The sequence below is a fragment of the Nycticebus coucang genome, chromosome 13, assembly GCF_027406575.1.
Source record: "Nycticebus coucang isolate mNycCou1 chromosome 13, mNycCou1.pri, whole genome shotgun sequence".
Lineage (NCBI taxonomy): Eukaryota > Metazoa > Chordata > Mammalia > Primates > Lorisidae > Nycticebus > Nycticebus coucang.
This window is the reverse complement of record NC_069792.1, coordinates 47,337,607-47,360,335: the sequence shown is the minus strand read 5'-3', so window position 1 is coordinate 47,360,335 and position 22,729 is coordinate 47,337,607. Positions and strand designations below refer to the sequence as shown.

The following is a 22,729-nucleotide window of genomic DNA, read 5'->3' as shown; positions in this document are numbered from 1 at the left end:
TTTGGCATTCTGAGGTCTAGGCAATCCAATGATGAGCATTGTGAAGGAGAAGTGAAACTTCCGGGTGGAAGTGGCAGATGGAGACATATGTTCACTCTCTGTCCTCCCTCAAATCCCACTGAGGTTACCCGCTTCACAAATGAGAAGAAGTCCACAACATACGTGCGAAATGAGGTGGGCAGAATCAGCCCTGAAGTTTTGAAGAATTCTTTGGAAGATAAAAAGTAAATGAGAATCTGCTGATGGTGAACCAGAAGGAAGGGACCCGAAGAAAGCAGAATTGGAAGTGAGAACCATTCTTCCTGGGGTGGGAGGTTCCCCTGTGCACCTAACAAAATGAATAAAACAACTGTTACCCCCAGAGATGAATCTGGGAAATTAAAAATCAAGGGTAAAGAAAAGACCATAAACCCTTTCAGACAGAGAGCAAAACAGATCACCTGTAAAGAAACAGGTGTCCCCATGGGAGGACAGCAGTCTCTCCTCAGCATCCGTGGCTGCTCAGAGTCCAGGAGAGGAAAGCCTCCAACCTCTGAGGGAAACTGATGTGAAACTAGCAATCTATAGCAGCCATTACTAAGGAAGTGTGGAGGCACAATACAGACTGTCAGAGGTGTAAGGATTCAGAAGTTTCATTAAAAGGTCCTAAATAGGACCTTCTTTTTCAGTTAAGATGGCAGGCTGAACACATATATTTATGTCCCAATTCACTTATAGGTAAGGGATTTTAACCCACTCCCCTAAAACCCTCATACAAGGTAGCCAGAAAGTTTGTGTGCAATTTAAAATAATTGCCATAAAGTTCGTGTGCAATTTTAAATAGCTGCCTAGTTCGAATTGCACACCAACTTTATGGCCACTCTGTATAAAGATAAGAAGGTCAAGAGACCGGTTGTTGGGCAGCAAGTCCACGGCCTGATGGAAGGCTTCTGGAGGGGTCCCCAGATTAGAAATGTCAGTCTGCATTCTGACTGGCGACCCCAAGGTCCCCTTTCCATGTGCTCTGAGAATGCCAAAATATATGACCGCAGATGTTGACATTTGAGGAAAAACACAAACAAGAACGAGAGAAACAAAAATTAAGAAGAAACAAAGAAGTAATATACCAAAACTTAGAGGACAGAATGCCAGGATCAGAAGAGATGCTCTCTCTCATCCCCACACGAAAGGTTGTTAGATCCCTCTCTGAGCAAGCGGATTGTCTAAGAAAGATGACTGCAGGTGTTGATAGTTGAGGGTCCCCCAGTGAAAGGGCCCAGTGTAGGTATGAGCCCTGTACATGCACGCCCTTATCCTGATATCTTGGTCAGTTTATGCTACTATAACAAAAATCCTATAGACTGGCTTGCTTCAACAACCAATACTTTTCTTTTATTTCTCATAGTTCTGGAGGCTGGGAAGTCCAGCATTGAGTTCTCAGCAGACGTGATGTCTGGTGAGGGTTCTTTTCCTGTTTGGCAGGTGGATGACTTCTTGCTGTCCTCAGAAGGCATGGGGAGACAGAGAGAGAGAGAGGAGGTGGGAAGAGAGGGAAGAGCGAGGAGAGAGGAAGAGAGGGAAGACGGGTGACAGGAGAGCAAACGAGGGGGCTAGAATACAAGTGCAGGGAAAGCTCTCTCCTCCACCCTCATGAACTAAGGACCTCCCGTCCCCAAATAGCAGCACATTAGGGGTAAATACATCACGTAAACTTTGCAGGGACACAAACATGCAGCATTTGCCTTGCCCCATCAGTGCTCCCAGAGTTCCAATTAGCCTTTTCAGACTCACTTATAAATATAAATGGACAGCTTATCACAACCAGGCATTTGAGGAAAACCACTAACAAGAAAGAGAGAAACAAAAATGAAGGAGAAACAAAGAAGGAATATAACAAAACTTAACAGAAAATAATGCCAAGATCAGAAGAGATGAAATGATATCGATCATGAAAGAACAACAAGATGTCCTAAAAAAGAAACACTTAAGAATTAGAAGCTCTTGGATATTTAAAAGTTTGATTGTCATACATAAATGTTATGAAATTTTAGAAGATAAAGCTTACTGACATTTTCCCCAGAAAACTTACCAAAAGAAAAAAAAACTAAAGAGACAGAAATTAGGAGACAAAATATAAGGAAATTAGAAAATCAAAGAGTTCCAACATCTGAATAGTGGGAGTTCTCCAAAGCCCATTGAATGTCAGGATCAATATTTATTTATTTATCTATTTTCAGGCTCACATCAAGGTACATTTCTGTGAAATTCCAGATCACTAGATAGGAAAATATAAAATCTTTCAGAGAGAAAAATGTAGGTCACATGCAAAGAATCTGTCATTAGAATTGTATCACATGATTTATTTAAAGCAACATTTGAAGTTAGAACAAAGCGGAGCAATGCCTTTGAAATTCAGAAAGAAAACGTTTTCCAAACGAACACAATAAAGTTATTAATTAAGTTATTAATCAAATGTGAAGACAGAATATTTTCAGACACAAAGAATAATTTTCCATTCTATGTGCCTTTTCTAAGAAGCTGCAGGAGAAGAAGGTATTCCACCTAAATAGGTGGGAAGCAGGAGCAGGAGAAGCCATGGCTCCAAGAAACAGCGCAATCAACACGATGCTCGGCATGCTTGGCATCTTTCAATGTGTTCAGAATTTTCAATATGGTCAGAGGATTTGGAGATGCATAAGTCACATACAAGGAAACTACACAGCTCAGGTGAAAGTAATGGAATTATAGAATTATAGAATTACTAATAGAAGTACAGAATAATGTAATTACAGCATTAGAATGATATAAACAATGACTACTCATTTAACCCAAAACTGCCATAAATAAGCTGAAAGAACTAGGAGGGAGAAGCACATGAGTGTGTTTACGTGTGAGACCTAACCCCTCACCCTACACAGTGGAAGGTCAGCGACACAATCTCTCAGACTGAAAAGTAAGAAACAGCAGCAAGGCTGGGCACGGTGCTCACATCTGTAATCCTAGCACTCTGGGAGGCTGAGATGAAGTGGACCAGCCTGAGCAAGAGTGAGACCCTGTCTTTGCAAAAAATATAAAAAATTAGCCAGGTGTTGTCGTGGGCACCTGTAGTCCCAGCTTCTCAGGAGGCTGAGGCAGGAAGATCACTCCCTTGAACCCATGAGTTTGAGGTTGCTGTGAGCTAGGCTGACACCACAGCACTCTAGCCTGGGCAACACAGCAAGGCTCCAGAACAAAACAAGACAAAAAAGCAGACAGCAACAAAAGCATGTTTTTAATAAATACCTGAAAAAAAGGATAAACAAATCATGAATAGGGGCCGTTAGGGACCATTGAAAGGTGCTGGAGGCTGGGCCCAGTGGCTCATACCTGTAATCTTAGCACTCTGGGAGGCTGAGGCAGGTGGATTGCTTGAGCTCAGGAGTTCAAGATGGAGCCAGAGGGAGACCCCATCTCTAAAAATAGACAGGGAAGCAGCCTAAATGTTCATTCAAACCCATGAATGGATAAACAAAATGTGGTGAATGTATACCGTGGAATATTATGCAGCCATAAAAGAGGGAGTCTTTACATCTTTTATGTTTACCTGGACGGAGCTGAACATATTGTTTTTAGTAAAGTATCTCAAGAATGGGAAAAAAAGTATCCAATGCACTCAATATTATTATGAAACCAATATAGATATACTCACATAGTCATAGGAATGATAAAACACAAAGATAGTCCAGAAAGAAAGACGGAAAGGGAGGAAGAGGGGAAGGGAAGGGGGAGGGCAGGTGGAGGGAGGGTGTTTGGTGGGATCTCACCTAATGTACACAACGCAAGAGTACATTTCAAAACACCTAAGAGTATGTCATAAATGTCTTACCACAAAAAATAAGTGAGGTGGTTATGTTAATTAGTTTGATATAAGCATTCCACATGGTATATCAAATCATCATATTGTAACCCGTAAATGTATACAGTTATGATTTAATAAAAATTAAGTTAAATAAATAAATGAATAATAAAAACAGCTGAGAGTTGTGGCGGGTGCCTGTAGCCCCAGATGCTTGGGAGGCTGAAGCAAGAGAATCAATTGAGCCAAGGAGTTTGACATTGCTGTGAGCTGTGACCCCACGAACACTGCTGAGAGCAACAAAGTGAGACTCTGTCTCAAAAAAAAAAAAAAAAAAGTTGGATTTGTCCCAACCCAAGAGCATGATGATAGGCTGCATCAGACAGTCCATCTCCTATGGCAGAATTTGAGGGTGTAGATTTTGAAGGTTTTGTTGTAATGGATGAGAAGCTGCCAACCTATAATGAACCTGACCCAGAAGCTATTTACCAAATGATACTGAGAAAAGTACAGACCTGTGGGGGTGGAGCAAGATGGCAGCCAAGTAACAGCTTCCTTGGATCTGGGCACCGTGAGTCTGGGGAGATAGGACTCCAGGCATCTCTGGCTGGTGGGATCTGCCTATCATCACTCCTATGAGGATACAGAGAGTCAGCGAGAGACTTCTGGACCCCAAGAGGAGGACTAAAACAGTGGAAAACCGGCAAGTGGTCGCGTGTGTTCAATCCTTCTAAACCCGCCCGCAACTGTAAGTTCAGTAGCAGCGAGACTGCAAACCAGAAAGGCCTTACCTGTGAACTGTTTTGGTGTCCTTGGACTTGGCACTGAGTTGAACTGCCTTGGGGAGGACCTGAGCGGGAGTGCGGAGAACTTTGGCCATTGTCTAGGGCCCCAGTCTGAACCGCTGAGCCAGACGGAGCTAATAGTATTTGGCGGTGGGTCACATGGAAACATCAGTGCTAGAAACGGGTGGGAGCTGGTAACTCAGCAACCAAGTAGCCTAAGGGTGGGTTCTGAGCCGCCTTGTAGCCCTAACCCTCAGGGGCAGAGTGAGACCGGTTTTGACACACTGGGTAAGTGGATAGCCACTTCAGCAGTGATTCCAGCGAGAAAGCTAGGAAAGTTTCTGCTCAGCAAGTTTACAAGTTCAAAGTGCCTTTTAAGTGGGCTGAAGAGAGATTAGGGTGTCTACCTCCTGGGGTTTGAGAAATCAGCAGCCTCCAGTCGTATCAGAACTGTGATTAACATCTCATACCCCAGAAGACCAGGTGTTGCCCAGTCAATATTCAATAACATACAAACTGCTTTGTTTTTGGTTGTGTATTTTTTTCTTTTTTTTTTTTGTTTGGTTGTTTTTTTTGTTTATTTTGACGTTGTTGATGTTCTTTTGTTTTTTAATTTCAATCTTTTCCATACAGATCCCTTTATCTTTCTCAATTTTTCTAGTTTAATTATAATTTTCCATTGCTGCCTTTTTTAATAACTAGAACTTCATTTTTGCTAGTGTTCCTGCCGCTGTCATTTGGTTTTTCACCCAATTTTATCCCCGTAAAGTTTTCTGTTTGCTTGTTTTGGTTTGATTTATAGCATTTTTGTCTTTCCTCTCTACTTGGTGGAGGTGGGGTACTGTGTCTGATCAGGTTAGCAAAGAGCTGCTGACCTCAAGGGAACCACACAACTGGGCACCCCCAGAAGTACCCTACTGTGTCAAAGTACCCTACTGTATACCTATATTGCCCTGTCTCCGTCTTTTTGTGCCTCTCTTCTTTTTGTCAATATTCCTTATACCCACCCCCTCTCCTTTCTCTATCTTTCTTTTTTTTCTTATCACTCGGTCCTCCTTTCTTTCATCCCTTTTTTGCTCTTCATCCTTCTCACCCTTCTGGCCCTGTAACCCTTAGTCCACAGGCACAAGAACATAAAAGAGCAAGAGGAAATGAAAGGAAAATTAGGGCAAGGAAACAGATAAAAGAAGTCACGCATGAGGAAGAATCAGCAGAAAACTCCAGGCAACATGAAGAACCAGTACAGAACAACCCCGCCAAGGGATCATGAGGTAGCTACTGCAGAGGATTCCACCTGTAAAGAAATGTTAGGAATGACAGAAAGGGAATTTAGAATACACATGTTGAAAACAATGAAAGAAATGATGGAAAAAATGAAGGAAATTGCTAATAAAGTGGAAAATAACCAAAAGGAAATCCAAAAACAGAATCAAATAAGAGATGAACGATATGAAGAATATAAAAAGGATATAGCAGAGCTGAAGGAAATGAAACAATCAGAGAACTTAAAGATGCAATGGAACGTAAGGGAACTGAAACAATCAGGGAACTTAAAGATGCAATGCAACAGGTTAGACCATGCAGAAGAAAGAATTTCAGAGGTAGAAGACAAAGTTCTTGAGATAACTCAGACAGGAAAAGAGGCAGAAAAGAAGAGAGAGAAAGCAGAACGTTCACTGTCAGAATTACGGGACTTTATGAAGCGTTCCAACATACGATTTATAGGAATTCCAGAAGGGGAAGAAGAATGCCCCAGAGGAATGGAAGCCATACTAGAGAATATTATAAAAGAAAATTTCCCAAACATCACCAAAGATTCTGACACACTGCTTTCAGAGGGATATGGGACCCCAGGTCGCCTCAACTCTAACCGAGCTTCTCCAAGACATATTGTGATGAACCTGTCCAAAGTCAAGACAAAAGAAAAGATTCTGCAAGCTGCCAGGAGTAAGCGCCAGTTGACCTACAGGGGCAAATCCATCAGATTGACCGCAGACTTCTCTAATGAAACTTTCCAAGCAAGAAGACAATGGTCATCTACCTTTAATCTACTTAAACAGAACAATTTCCAGCCCAGAATTCTGTACACTGCTAAGCTAAGCTTCAAAATTGATGGAGAAATCAAATCATTTACAGATATACAAACCTTGAGGAAATTCGCCACAACAAGACCAGCTCTACAGGAAATACTTCAACCTGTTCTGCACACTGACCACCACAATGGATCAGCAGCAAAGTAAGAACTCAGAAATCAAAGGACAGAACCTAACCTCCACACTGATGCAAAAGATAAAACTAAGCAATGGACTCTCACAAAATAAGACAAATAGAATACTACCACACTTATCAATTATCTCAATAAATATTAATGGCTTGAATTCCCCACTGAAGAGACATAGATTGGCTGACTGGATTAAAAAACACAAGCCATCCATTTGCTGTCTGCAAGAAACACACCTGGCTTCAAAAGACAAATTCAAGCTCCGAGTCAAGGGTTGGAAGACAATTTTTCAGGCAAAGGAATTCAGAAGAAAAGAGGAGTTGCAATCTTATTTTCAGATACATGTGGATTTAAAGCAACTAAAGTCAAAAAAGACAAAGATGGTCACTTTATATTGGTCAAGGGAAAAATACAACAACATGACATTTCAATTCTAAATATTTATGCACCCAATTTAAATGCTCCCAGATTCTTGAAGCAGACCTTACTCAGTCTGAGCAAAATGATATCTGATAATACCATCATAACAGGGGACTTTAACACTCCTCTTACAGAGCTGGACAGATCCTCTAAACAGAAATTAAACAAAGATATAAGAGATTTAAATGAGACCCTAGAACAACTATGCTTGATAGACGCATATAGAACACTCCACCCCAAAGATAAAGAATATACATTCTTCTCATCACCCCATGGAACATTCTCCAAAATTGGTCATATCCTGGGACACAAAACAAATATCAACAGAATCAAAAGAATTGAAATTTTACCTTGTATCTTTTCAGACCATAAGACACTAAAGGTGGAACTCAACTCTAACAAAAATGCTCAACCCCACCCAAAGGCATGGAAATTAAACAATCTTCTGTTGAATAACAGATGGGTGCAGGAAGAAATAAAACAGGAAATCATTAACTTCCTTGAACATAACAACAATGAAGACACAAGCTACCAAAACCTGTGGGATACTGCAAAAGCAGTTTTGAGAGAAAATTCATCGCTTTAGATGCAATTTATCACTAAATATATGCAGTATAAAACTGGAAATAATAAGATGGATTATATTAGCATCAAAATCCTGGTGGTGATAGTTTTTACAAAACATTAAAATTGGAGGAAACTGGGCCAAGTGTGTAAGGAATCTCTATATTTCTTACAAGTGCATGTGATCCTTCAATTATCTCAATAAAAATTCAAATTTTAAAAAACTAATTCTGGGGCAAGTATGGTGGCTCACATCTGTAATCGTAGTACTCTGGGAGGCTGAGGTAGAAGAATTACCTTAGCTTTGAAATTCAAGACCAGCCTGAGAAAGAGGGAGACCTTATCTCTAATAGCAATAGAAAAATTAGCCAGGCATAGTAGTGCACGACTGCAGTCCCAGCAGCTCAAGAGGCTGAAGCAGAAGGATCTCTTGTGTCCAGAAGTCTGAGGCTGCAGTGAGCTAGGCTGACACCACCAAATTATACCCCCAAGCTGCAGAGGACAACTTTGTCTTGAATAATGGAAAAGAATTTAGAAGATTAGGTTGGAGATGAAGTTTTAGGAATATATTACCCAATTTATCTGGTTTATAATTTCCTTTTTATGTTCCACAAGTTACATATAAAAATCCTTGAATACAGAAAGTTCAGAACTAGAAAAAAATCTGTTTTTAATTAAAAAACAAAAACACTTGCGTTAAAGCTGGACATGGTGAATCACCCATAATCCCAGCACTTTGGGAGGCCAAGGCAGGAGGATCATTTGAGGCCAGCCTGGCCAACATAACAAGACCCCATCTCTACCCACAACAAATCATTAACAAAATCTTATGTTTAAATAAATAGCTCTTTTAATAAGTAGAATAAAATTCTAAATGAGAAAGCACCAGAATGAAACACACGTTTAAGTAATAATGAGTTTTTCTTTTTTAGTGGTACATGAAATAACATCTTAAAATTAATGGCAACTTAGATTTGGTGATTTATAGTATGTGTGTGAAATGAGGAAACTGACTTACAAGTCTATACTGACTCATGATGCCAGCTTTGGTGCTAATTATCAAAATGCCTATAATAAACAGGGACAGTATCGTGTGGTAGAACAGAACAAGACTTGGTTAGAAAGCACGGAGTAATTATGCACGTTTCTGTTTACTGTATCCATAGAAAAATATAAATTCAGGAACAAGAGAAATTTCATGCATAATACTTTAATAGGAAATGGAATAGACATTTAAAAATACTACCATTTGAGTTTTCATGCAAACACGTCAATATTTTCACTCACGTATTAAATAAAACACAGAACTCAAAATGCTAACTAATTCTTGTTAGTGTGACTAAATCTTCTAAAAAAGTGTTGGGAAAAACTCAAAATTATATGGTACATAAGGTCTTCTGAACCTTATTTATCATACATGTCAAGATGCTCATGGTTAATACCAATGTAAGCATTTGGAGAATATTATTTAGGCCCAATATATGTTAAACTAAGGTATCAGAGAACCTGGTATTGATGGCATCAGGTTACAAAGACATTTTATTGAAAATCATCTTTGTCAAAGTGAACACTGGAAACAAAAGTTGAATTATTCCAGAATGAGACACAAAGCTCTTCTTGTTAATAGGAAAAATTTTGTCCTATGGGTATTACTATTTTCTAGTTTTTCTTTAATATTTCTTTTAAAAGAGATTAAAAGGAAAATTTAAGTATGTTAAAGATTACTTTGTATATTTATCCTTCTATTAGTAAACATCTTAGTAACTGAGTAGTATGTTAAGGCCACACATGCAATCATATGTCATATCAAAGGACTAATATACAATGATTTAGAAAATTCATTTTTATATGCAAGTGATAAGCTGGAGGTCAGCCTACAGACATAGGTTACCAGAAATATTATTTTTTCTCTTATCAGGTTTTAACTTCTTTTTACTAGAACAGGATTTGGGGATAGGAATATTGAATGTGACAGGGTACAATAAATTTATCAAAACAAAAATATTCTTTAAGAATACAGTAATTTTATTTATACTGTAAACCCTCATATTCATTGACTATCACAGAATAATACTGTAATGTTTTTAAAAAAAAAAACCATTAAGACACATGAATGACCAGCAAGTTTCAAACAAAATAGTGATCAAAATATTTAAATGTCTCTGTCAAGCTTTTAGAAACACATTCAGTCTTCATTGTCTGAGCTAATCAGTTTTAGTTTCTTCATAGTCCTCCATCTGTCTTTTAATATAACGCCTGTGTGATTTTTGAATTTATAATGTAATAGTATTTTAGACCACTTTCCCTCTCCATATTTCTTCACTCCAGATCTCAAATTCTTGTCTTCTTCCCAAAGCCATGCCTTAAAAAAAAGTAAAAGTTATTTATAGAAACAATTCTTTAAAAAGAATATACCTACTATAAATGTAGCCTTTTTCATCAAGATAATGCTTACAGTTTCTTAAAGATAGAAGAATTTCTCTATACATTTCTTAGATTTTATATTAATGTCATATTTAGCATGATAACATTTTTTTTAAACTTTCCAAATTTTATTCAGACTATAAACCTTTGGAATGAAAAAAATTCAATAAACCCCAAACAGAATAAACAAAGTTCCAAAACATATAAAACCAATCACTATATTATTTAGGAATCAATACATATATGACAAGAATAAATAGCACTGGCAATATTAATCCAAATTCAGGATAGCAGTTAACTCTGGAAAGAAAAATGGAGAACTCAAAGGCTTTAATTGTATTAGCAAATTCTTTTTCTCAAGTGACCTAAGAGGTAAACACATTTTTATTATCCTTCAAATAGAACACATACGAAATATTTTTGCATGTGTGAAAAACATCACAATAAATAGAAAATTAATGAAATTCATGTATCCTTTTTCTGTGTTATTTATAACACAAGCCAGAAACTTGGGAGTCACCCTTGACCATGTTCTTAGCAACCAAATCCAACAATTATCACTTTTTAGCCTGCCTGAAGCCACCTTTGAAGCAATAAAATCCATTCCTGTCCCTTAAACCACTGCTCTAATGCAATTTCCAAACTGCAGCCCAGGAAAACACCTTAAAACAGGATTAATTTCATTTCTCTTGCTGTAGAAGCAACAGAAAGATAAGTAAAGTGCCCAAGGCTACGTGGCCAGGAAATGGCAGAGGGAGGATTCAAATCCTGCCCGTTTTATTTTTTTTTCCTGTTAAACTGAATTTTATTTTATTTTTTTATTAAACCATAGCTGTGTACATTAGTATGATTGTGGGGCACCATACACATGGTTCATAGATCGTTTGACACATTTTTGTCACATTAGTTAACATAGCTTTTGTAGCATTTTCTTAGTTATTTTGCTAAGACCTTTACATTCCACAATTACTAGGATTCACATATACCCTTGTAAGATGCACTGCAGGTGTAATCCCATTAATCCCTTCTTCCCCCCTCCCTCCCCTCCCTTTCCCCTTTCTCCCTATTCTTAGGTTGTAACTGGGTTATAGCTTTCATGTGAAGGTCCTACATTAGTTTCATAATAAGGGTGAGTACATTGGGTACTTTTTCTTCCATTCTTGAGACACTTTACTAAGAAGAATATGTTCCAGCTCCATCCATGTAAACATGAAAGAGGTAAAGTCTCCATCTTTCTTTAAGGCTGCATAATATTCCATGGTGTACATATACCACAATTTATTAATCCATTCATGGATCGATGGGCACTTGGGCTTTTTCCATGACTTAGCAATTATGAATAGGGCTGCAATAAATATTCTGATACAAATATCTTTGTTATGGTGTGATTTTTGGTCTTCTGGGTATATGCCCAGTAAGGGGATTACAGGATTGAATGGCAGATCTATTTTTAGATCTCTAAGTGTTCTCAATATCTCTTTCCAAAAGGAATGTATAATCATTTCCACTTAGATCAGGAACCAGACAAGGCTGCCCATTGTCTCCATTGCTCTTTAACATTGTAATGGAAGTTTTAGCCATCGCAATTAGGGAAGAAAAGGCGATCAAGGGTATCCACATAGGGTCAGAAGAAATCAAACTTTCGCTCTTTGCAGATGATATGATTGTATATCTGGAAAATACTAGGGACTCTACTACAAAACTCTTAGAAGTGATTAAGGAATACAGCAGTGTCTCAGGTTACAAAATCAACATTCATAAATCGGTAGCCTTTATATATACCAACAATAGTCAAGTTGAAAAAACAATTAAGGACTCTATCCCATTCACAGTAGTGCCAAAGAAGATGAAATACTTGGGAGTTTATCTAACAAAGGACATGAAAGATCTATATAAAGAGAACTATGAAACTCTAAGAAAAGAGATAGCTGAGAATGTTAACAAATGGAAAAATATACCATGCTCATGGTTGGGAAGAATCAACATTGTTAAAATGTCCATACTACCCAAAGCAATATATAATTTCAATGCAATCTCCATTAAAGCTCCACTGTCATACTTTAAAGATCTTGAAAAAATAATACTTCGTTTTATATGGAATCAGAAAAAACCTCTAATAGCCAAGACATTACTCAAAAATAAAAACAAAGCGGTCTGGCTCCCGCTCTCACAGCCATTGCAGTACATTGAGCTCCATAGAGACAGCGCCGGGGCAAGTGAGAGCCGGACGGGCACTGGGCGACTCTGTGCCTCGCTGAGGAAAAATAACTAAACATGGGCAAAGGAGATCCTAAGAAGCCGAGAGGCAAAATGTCATCATATGCAATCTTTGTGCAAACTTGTCGGGAGGAGCACAAGAAGAAGCACCCAGATGCTTCAGTCAACTTCTCAGAGTTTTCTAAGAAGTGCTCAGAGAGGTGGAAGACCATGTCTGCTAAAGAGAAAGGAAAATTTGAAGATATGGCAAAGGCGGACAAGGCCCGTTATGAAAGAGAAATGAAAACCTATATCCCTCCTAAAGGGGAAACAAAAAAGAAGTTCAAGGATCCCAATGCACCCAAGAGGCCTCCTTCGGCCTTTTTCTTGTTCTGTTCTGAGTATCGCCCAAAAATCAAAGGAGAACATCCCGGCCTATCCATTGGTGATGTTGCAAAGAAGCTGGGGGAGATGTGGAATAACACTGCTGCGGATGACAAGCAGCCTGATGAAAAGAAGGCTGCAAAGCTGAAGGAAAAATACGAAAAGGATATTGCTGCATACCGAGCTAAAGGAAAGCCTGATGCAGCGAAAAAGGGAGTCGTCAAGGCTGAAAAAAGCAAGAAAAAGAAGGAAGAGGAGGAAGATGAGGAAGACGAAGAGGATGAAGAGGAGGAGGAAGATGAAGAAGATGAAGATGAAGAAGAAGATGATGATGATGAATAAGTTGGTTCTAGCGCAGTTTTTTTTTCTTGTCTATAAAGCATTTAACCCCCCTGTACACAACTCACTCCTTTTAAAGAAAAAAATTGAAATGTAAGGCTGTGTAAGATTTGTTTTTAAACTGTACAGTGTCTTTTTTTGTATAGTTAACACACTACCGAATGTGTCTTTAGATAGCCCTGTCCTGGTGGTATTTTCAATAGCCACTAACCTTGCCTGGTACAGTATGGGGGTTGTAAATTGGCATGGAAATTTAAAGCAGGTTCTTGTTGGTGCACAGCACAAATTAGTTATATATGGGGATGGTAGTTTTTTCATCTTCAGTTGTCTCTGATGCAGCTTATACGAAATAATTGTTGTTCTGTTAACTGAATACCACTCTGTAATTGCAAAAAAAAAGTTGCAGCTGTTTTGTTGACATTCTGAATGCTTCTAAGTAAATACAATTTTTTTTATTAAAAAAAAAAAATAAATAAAAAAAAAAAATAAAAACAAAGCAGGAGGAATCCTGCCCGTTTTAGTTAGGAGTCAAGGTCTTACCCACCCACCATCCCATCTTGGGTGATACTGGAAAAGGCTCAACACTGCCTCCCATAGAATAACCTGGGTAAAGAAATTTATTTCAATCACCACCTCACCTCCTTTATCTAACTCTTAGTTATCCAGACTCTGAGCTCAAACCACTTTCCAAGAACTGTCTTCCTAACACCCCTGCACTACGACAGCACATCCTAGTATCTGCTCTCCCTGTATCTTCATACACTTCTACTAACGTATGACCTCCACTAGACTGTGACCTCTACAAGAGCAAGGGCCTGCTTAGCCCACTGTTTACAATGCCCCTTGCCCATCCTGGTTCTCTCCCTGTCCATTCCTCAGTGAATGATAGGTCACCAATGACAAGATCTCTCATCTTTCTTTCCAACAATGGGCAATCTGGCCTCTGACCCCACCCTCAGGGCTGTGTGTGAGCCAGATAGGGGAGGAAAGAGACCAGCCCTGCCTGACCAATCCGAGATGGCCTGCTCCATGGAAAAGAATGAAAGAGATGTTAGGTGCTCAAGACCTCAAACCCTGGGGCCAGTGAATGGATCACAAACAAGCCCCTTCTACCCTTGAGTTTCATTTTTATTTTTCATTTATGCATAAATATTTATACTTAAATCTTTAATTCATAGGCCGGCTGAGCAACAGTGGGGGTGCAACTGGGGGTGGCTACACTCAAGCACTGGGGAGCTGGGCCAGGCACACCCCCAGACTTCAGCTTCTCCTCTCTGTGTGTGCTGAGGTCTACTCCCCCTGCTACAAGACAGCCAGGGGAAAAGGAAACAGCCCCAGTAGATCTACCTCCTCCTGTACCTCTAGCAACATCTTGTGTCACCTCAATCCCAGCAAGTCCTGGGCTCCAAGTGTCTCCTGGAGGGGGGCTGAGGGCTCAGTACAGCCTAAAATCCCTGCCTCTGTTTTTTAAATGATGTCCTCTCCCCACTCTGGGCCTGGGTGGAGGGCACCTGGGTGTCTACCTTTGGTACATTCAGACCACTAATGACACAGACCAAGGCCGCCAAGTAGGACAGGGTCAGGGTAGGAGTACAAGGGCAGAGGCAGGCACGGCCAAGGTGGTGTGGCTTTCCCAGAGGCCCAGAATGGTCTCCAGAGATCCAGCTTCTGTCCTTGATAGCACTGAGCATTCAGAATCCTCTACTCCACAGAGGCAGGGTGCCTGCAGGCACCTCTGAACCCCTAGTGTGCCACACAGGTCATGACCATGATGACCATGTCCAACAAACAGAAATTCCCACAAGTCTTCAGGTTTAACTCAGGCACCTCCTTGAGAACTCTGTCCTCCCTGGAATATCCTGTAGTTGTCTTCATACTCCTCACTGTGGGTCCTCACAGCCTTAGAGCTCTGTGTGATGGGCTCAAAAAATACTTGCTGAATGAATGAACTTGAGGCTGGCTCTCCTCTGAGCAGCTGCCAGATCTGGTGTCCTCAGTCTATCTAGAATCCTCTTCCCTCTTCATTCAGCTGCTTCAGTTTATTTCAACATTTGAGGGACTACTAGATGTTGTCACATTACCGGTTCAAGGTCACCTCTGCCAGAAAGCCTTGCTGACCCTCCTCTTTGGCAACTTCTTTTCCCCAAGGGATCATCAGCCTCTAGGCCAAGATGATCTCTTAAGCATAGAAATCAGACCTGATTCATCATGTCTCTGTGCTTGGTGCAAGTTAGGTTCAGGAAACACCTACAGAAGGTAACATCTCTTAGAGGAGGACCACCTCTGAAGCAGATACGTCTTCACTTGATAAGTTGGCCAAGTTCTCTTCTCAGGCCTGCCAAGTCCAGAAACAAGGTTCTACAAAGTACCTCAGTTGCCATGGTAGTCAACTCAGGGGAGAGCAGGGCAGGATCAGCCCCTTAAAATCTGGTGTTTGGTTTTAGGTACCTGTGGTGGGTGGTGGTAGTTGAGGAGGCTTATCCTTACCTGCCCCAGTCCAATGTCCTCCTCAAATCACCTAGAAAACAGAGCCTAAATCAGGAACTAAATACTGATGTTCTATTTGGGAGGTGCCAGCCTAAGACATTAGGATTGACAAAGGGATGCAAGGCAGGAGGGAACAGGAGTTAGTGCAAAGTGATGAATCACCAGGCTGGGTGCTGTTTTGTGATAAGCCAGGGCAAGATACAGCAAGTGTCCACTGGTTACTTGGGAGGACTCCCATAGGTTATACAGTTTTGGAGAAACCGTGCTTTGCAGCAATCCATAGGAGGAAAGAAGGGGGAGTTTATCTTCCACTTCCCATTAGCTTTCTCATTTTATCCCCTAAGTATTGACACTCCCACACTTCTAAGTTGCTAGAGGCACCTTGGGATGCCAGATCCCATGTCCCATGGTAGGGCATTGCAATCAATTCAAGAAGTGGCCGAAAAGAGACCAAAACTCTGAGCATGTGACCAGTGAGAGCATCTCATGTGGTGCATATGTTGTGGCAAATACAGTATGGTACTGGTTTTCTCATTTTCCAGAAAATGGGTATAGTCAAAGACTTTTCCAAGGTCACATTGCTACTAAGTGGCAAAGTGAGGATTTGAGTATAGTCTGGCTCTGGAAACTGGAAGACCAAGGTAGAAAACTTAGATTTGGGTAGTAGATAAGGAGTCATAAAAGGGTCCTAAACCTAATCTCTGCTATGTTCCATCATCCCGTCTGGCTGCACTCCAGAAGTAGGTGGCCCTGGAGAGGTCATGATGGCCAAGACAGTTTTGAGGGTTTTGAGGGGTCTCTGGGTCTAGAACTTCATTTGGGCTTCCACACTGCCTCATAATCTTCCACTGACTATTTTTTTTTTTTCATACAGTCTCCCTTTGAATCCCTCAGTGGAGTGCTGTGACATCATAGCTCATAGCAACCTCTAACTCTTGGGCACAAGTGATTCTCTTGCCTCAACCTCCAAAGTAGCTGAAACTATAGGCACCTGCCACAATGTTCATCTATATTTAGAGACAAGGTCTCACTCTGGCTCAGGCTGGTCTCAAACTTGTGAGCTCAGACAATCCACCCAACTAGGCCTCCCAGAGTTGGATTACAGGTGAGAGCCACCGTGCCAAGCCTCACTGAATTTTTCTAATCCTCCACCTACCAAAGAGACGAGCTGCTCAGAAACAGGCAGGATCTGGGGGAGGACCACCCATCTCTCTCTCATGGACCTGTGGGCCTGAGGGTCCTGGCCTCTGCTGATGAATCTTTCGGTGTTGCCTGAGATGGTCAGATCTCATGAATTTTCGGCCACAGTGATCACACTTATATGGTCGATGTCTGGTATGTATCCGCGTATGTCGTGCAAGCTCATCAGAACAGTAGAGAGCCAAGGCACAGCCTTCCCAAGAGCATTTGTAGGGCCTCTCACCTGTGTGTTTACGCTGGTGAGTCACAAGGTGGGAGCGCTTGGTATAAGCTTTTCCACAGTTCTCATATGGGCAGCAGTAAGGCCTTGGAGCTGAGGATCTGCACCCGTGAGCCCCTTCCTGTGCCCCTGAGTTTGGCTCTGCTTTCTGTGGAGCAGGGTAGGGCTCCTCAGGCAGGAAGGGGCCAGCCTGGGAATCTGGCTGACTCATAATAGAGTCCTGAGATTCTAATGCCAGCAATTATTGGGTCTCAGCTGGGGACATCCCCTGGTTATGGGGATCTCTGGGGGGCAACATCTGCTCCAGAGAAGGGAGCACAGCTGTGGCCTCAGCGGCAGGTGTGGTTGGTGCCAATAATATCTCAGGTGTTAAAGAGGCTCTGTTAGAAGGTGCTGTTGAGGGTTCAGAATAAGGCATTGCTGGGACCCCGACGTGGAACATCATAGGCATTCTTCCACCAGAAGTTGAGACTGGCAGCCCAGTAGAGGACGTCCTTAGATGCCCAGTGAAGGTCATGGCCACCCCTGTAATACTTGGCACTCCTAAGGGCATCACCGGGGGCCCCCTGAAAACTATCATCTCTGGCTGGGAGGTAGATGCTCCCTGACAGTAAGTCATCGGGGAATGAGTGGGAGTCGCTTCGGGGCTGTAGCCCATGCCAGGCTCATGGAGTGTCATATTGAACTGTGGCCCCACTTCATTCACATTCTGCCTTAGTGCCTCAGCAGACACCCAGGGGCTCCTCGACATCTCTCTTCCCCCAGGAAAGTGTTGAATGCCAGGTACACCATGGTTCCAAAAGGTGAGCTCTCCCCTGTTTCCAGAAGCTGTAGGTATATCCAAGGACATTAACTTCTCATTACCTTGAGCCCAGGAGTTAGAGGCTGCTGTGAGCTGTGATGCCACGGTACTCTATCCAGGGTGGCAGCTTGAGGTTCTGGGTAGACAGGTGTGCAACCGGCCACTGGCTCAGCTCCTCAATCTCCTGCTCCATGGCAGACTGGGGTCGGCTGCACATTGGCTATGTGGGGTCAGGCCAACTTCAGAGCCAGCCAGTGAGGCATCACCAGTAGAAGTCGCTGCACTAGCATGATAACATTTTTAAGGGTCATTACTATTACTGTCCATTTTATGTAAGTTCAGCTTGCCAAGATCAGACAGCTAGAAAGTGATAGCTATACACTAATTCAATGTGACGTTAATTAAGCCCACACTGTCTCTTTAGATGCTTTTCTTCAACTGTTAATAGACTGATATTTATTAATCCTCCATATCTATCAAAGATAATTGACGAATGTTAGTACTCCATTAATGAACTCAGTGAAAACCCTATTCTGTTTATGTTGAAGAAGTGTCATATATACACATACAACTCAAATCTTCTCTAAAACAGATTTCCTTTTTTTTTTTTTTTTTGAGATAGAGCCTCAAGCTGTCGCCCTGGGTAGAGTGCCATGGCATCATAGCTCGCAGCAACCTCCAACTCCTGGGCTTAAGAGATTCTCTTGCCTCAGCCTCCCAAGTAGCTGGGACTACAGGCACCCACCATAACGGCCGCCTATTTTTTGGTTGTAGTTGTCATTGCTGTTTGGCAGGCCCGGGCTGGATTCAAATCTGCCAGCTCTGGTGTATGTGGTTGGTGCCTTAGCCACTTGAGCTATAGGCGCTGAGCCTCCAAAACAGATTTATAAAAACTCAACTAACATAAATTAATTTAAAACATACAATTTTGGGCCAAGCACAGTGGCTGAGAGTTGTAATCCTAGCAGTCTGGGAGGCCAAGGCAGGTGGATTGCCTGAGCTCATGAGTTTGAGACCAGCCTGAACAAAAGCGAGACCTGGTCTCTAAAAAATGGCCAGGCCGTGTGGTGGGTGCCTTTAGTCCCAGCTACTTGGGAGGCTGAGACAAGATCAGTTGAGCCCAAGAGTTTGAGGTTGCCATTTTGAAATACTCCCCATTTCAAAAACAGTCCCAGAATATTCTGTTCTCCTTAACAAAATCCTGCCCTCAGGTGACCCTAATTTTGCCATAATATAACCCTGGATCTTTTTTTTTTTTTTTTTTGTAGAGACAGAGTCTCACTTTATGGCCCTCGGTAGAGTGCCGTGGCATCACATAGCTCACAGCAACCTCCAGCTCCTGGGCTTAAGTGATTCTCTTGCCTCAGCCTCCTGAGTAGCTGGGACTACAGGCGCCCGCCACAGCACCCAGCTATTTTTTGGTTGCAGTTTGGCCGGGGCTGGGTTTGAACCCGCCACCCTCGGCATATGGGGCCGGCGCCCTACTCACTGAGCCACAGGTGCCGCCCCAACCCTGGATCTTTATAAGAGCCTAACTAACCTATGGAAATACCCAGCTCCAGCCCCCTCTAGCCTCCCTGTCTCACCCAGGGAGGTAGCAGGGGCAGCAAACTAAGAAGCACTTATGAACGTCATGACCCATGCCACAGGCTCACTAAAACAATGATACCTATACAGATGACTAGAGAATGCTTCCCTTCCCCCTACCTGACCACCACATCAACCAGGATCCTGAGGATTGAAGCTCAGAGGTGCTTCAGACCCTTAATATCAGACCCTTAATAAGAAGCAGTCTCTAGGGAAACCCAAGACAACAAGAGACAAAAACAAGGATACTAGAGGTACTTTTAGCCTCTAACACCTACAGCTTTAGCAAACAACACAGCCAGATAAACATAAAACCTCATACTCAAGGGTCATTTATCTCAGTTCCTTGTACTTGATACATTATGTCCAGCTATCAACAAAAAGATTAAAAACATGCCAGATAAAGGGCAAAAAAAAGTCTGAAGAGACAAAGCAAGCATCAGAATCATAATATAGGTAAAAGGGGTATATAATCAGTGCCAACTGAAAAAGGACCTGAGGAAGCAGGTCACAAGCACTTTACCTACAGATATCTCAAGGCCTGTGGTATATACCCTTTCAAAGTAAGAACACACCCTAAGGTGCACACCCTAAATCCCTGGTCTGCAACAGCAGGAGCTTGCCCTCAACCCACTATAGCTCAAAAGGACAGAGATGGTAGGCCTAAGATCAAAAGTATCCCACAGACAAGTAGTATCTGTAGAAAGCAAATCAAAAGTAGGACCTGTTTGCTACATTCATTGGGGAGAAATACAGCTCCAAATAACCTTGAGTTACAGGAGATATCTCTAGTAGCCTGCCAGCTTTAATACCTTAATATGAGCCATTTGCAAATTTGCTTGTGCAAAGGGGGAAAAAAAGGGCTGGACATGGGGGCTCATGCCTATAATTCCAGCATTTTGGAAAATGAGACTGGGAGGATGGGCTAAAAGCAGAAACTCAAGAACACTGGAAACAAAAGTTGAATTATTTCTGAATGAGACACAAAGCTCTTCTTGTTAATAGGAAAAATTTTATCCTATGGGTATTACTATTTTCTAGTTTTTCTTTTATATTTCTTTTAAAAGAGATTAAAAGGAAAATTTAAGTATTACTTTGCCCATTTATAACTTAAAGGTTCATAAACATTATTCAAATACAATAAAAAATAAATACCTGTTTTTTTCTAGATTGATGTTTCTCGGGAGTTACTGCTTGACTCTTTGAAACACGTGATATCCTGCTTTCCGTTGCTCTTCTCTCTCTTCTTTCTTTTACCTGAAAATAGAAAGAATGTCATCAAAAATTATTTCACATAAAAGAAAAAACAAATTGTTTCCAAAGACTATCCAAAATTCCTATTTATTAGCTATTCTAAGAAAAAGAAAACTTTCTACCTGTTTAATTTTTTTCCTTCAAAACTGCAAGCAGCATGGCACAGTGCAAAGATCACAATCTTTGAAAATCAAGAGGGAGTGGTGGTTTGAGTCTTGACTTTTTTATGACTTTAAAAAGTCATCTCACCTACCTGAGCCTGTCTTTTCATCATCTGTTACAGAATGGAAAAATAGTTATCATACAGGATTGCTGTGAAATTTTCTTAAGAAAATGTTTAAGGGCCAGGCGGGGTGGCTCACGCCTATAATCCTAACACTCTGGGAGGCCAAGGAAGGTAAATTGCCTCAGCTCACAGGTTCGAGACCAGCCTAAGCAAAGCGATACCACGTCTCTAAAAATAACCAGGCATTGTGGTGGGTGCCTGTAGTCCCAGCTACCTGGGAAGCTGAGGCAAAAGAATCATCTGAGCCCAAGAGTTTGAGGTTGCTGTGAGCTATGATGCCACAGCACTGTACTGAGAGTGAAAAATTGACTCTGTCTCAAAAAAAAACCTGCCACGTCCGGCATATGGGACCCACGCCCTACTCCTTGAGCCACAGGCACCGCCCAGTAAACTGAATTTTTAAAAGAATGTTCATATTACTGATAGCTAACAAAAAGTCAAGAAACATGCCAAAACTCACAAGACTTTATAGATTCAACAGCTATAGTCATTGGCAAGCTGCTCTTCAAAGAGGTTATGATCTTCATCAAAGTTGAATTACTGATATACCATGTAGATAGAGCATGAACAAGCTAATGTCTCCTTTTCTTTCAACTTAGACTGTGAAATTAGAAGTCCAGAAAAATATTCTAACTATTCTAGTCTAGAATTATGATTCATAGCTGTCTTGCAGCAACAGATATAAAAAACAATTCTGGGCCAGGCATGGTGGCTCACACCTGTGATCCTAGCAAACTGGGTAGTTAAGGAATGTGTATTGTCTGAGCTCAGGAGTTTGCAACCAGACTGAGTAAGAAGAATGAGAACCCATTGCTACAAAAAAAAAAAAAAATAGGGGGTGCCAGCCTGTAGTTCCAGCTTCTTGGGAGGCAGCAGCATTGCTTGAGCCCAGGAGTTTGAGGTTGCTGTGAACTATGACACCATGGCACTCTACCAAGGGTGACAAAGTGAGACTCTCCCTCCAAAAAAAAAAAAACCAAACCAAAATCAATTCTGGAATTCCAACATTAGGCAAATAACTTAAGACCTTCAGTTTTCTCACTTTAAAATGAAAGTGATAATAATACCTATGAATATAAATGTTTTAGAGCTGTATTTCATATATTAGCTAATAGTGTGCACGTCATCAGTTATCAGGTATGAATAAAATTATTCAATAATATTTATTGCAGGCCTACTATATGCCTGGCATCAAGTTAGTACTTTATGACTATAAAATAAATCTAATTTCAGGCCAGGCACGATGGCTCACACCTGTATCCTCTGGGAGTATAAGCATTCTGGGAGGCCAAGGTGAGTAGATTACTTGAGCTCATAGATGTAAGACCAGCCTGAGTCAGAGACTCAGTCTCTACTAAAAAATTCAAAAAACTGAGGCAGGAGAATTGCTTGAGCCCAAGAATTGGAGGTTGCTGTGAGCTATGATGTCACCATGGCACTTTACCCACGGCGACAGCTTGAGTGTCTCAAAAAAAAAAAAATCTAATTTAATTATGGCATTTATTATTTTTATTATGACCTAAAAGTATTTAGGTTTTTTATCTCTAAGGTTTAAAAATTCCTGCATTTGTACTGTATCTAGGATATTAATATAGGATCAATAATAATTTAATGTTTTTTAAATGAATATATACTTAAGATAGAACTTGCAATAAAATTATAATTGAAAATAATCATGGACTGCTCTTTTTTTTTTAAATGGACCACTCACTCTTAAGAGCTCTTTTTCTTTTCGGGGCATTGTTT

General features: G+C 41.1%; 1 pseudogene; it reads right to left on the bottom strand.

Annotated features, from left to right (window-relative positions):
• Window positions 1–9,939: 9,939 nt before the first annotated feature.
• LOC128563832 (telomeric repeat-binding factor 1-like) overlaps window positions 9,940–22,729 on the bottom strand; it is a 59,200-nt pseudogene continuing 46,410 nt past the window's right edge.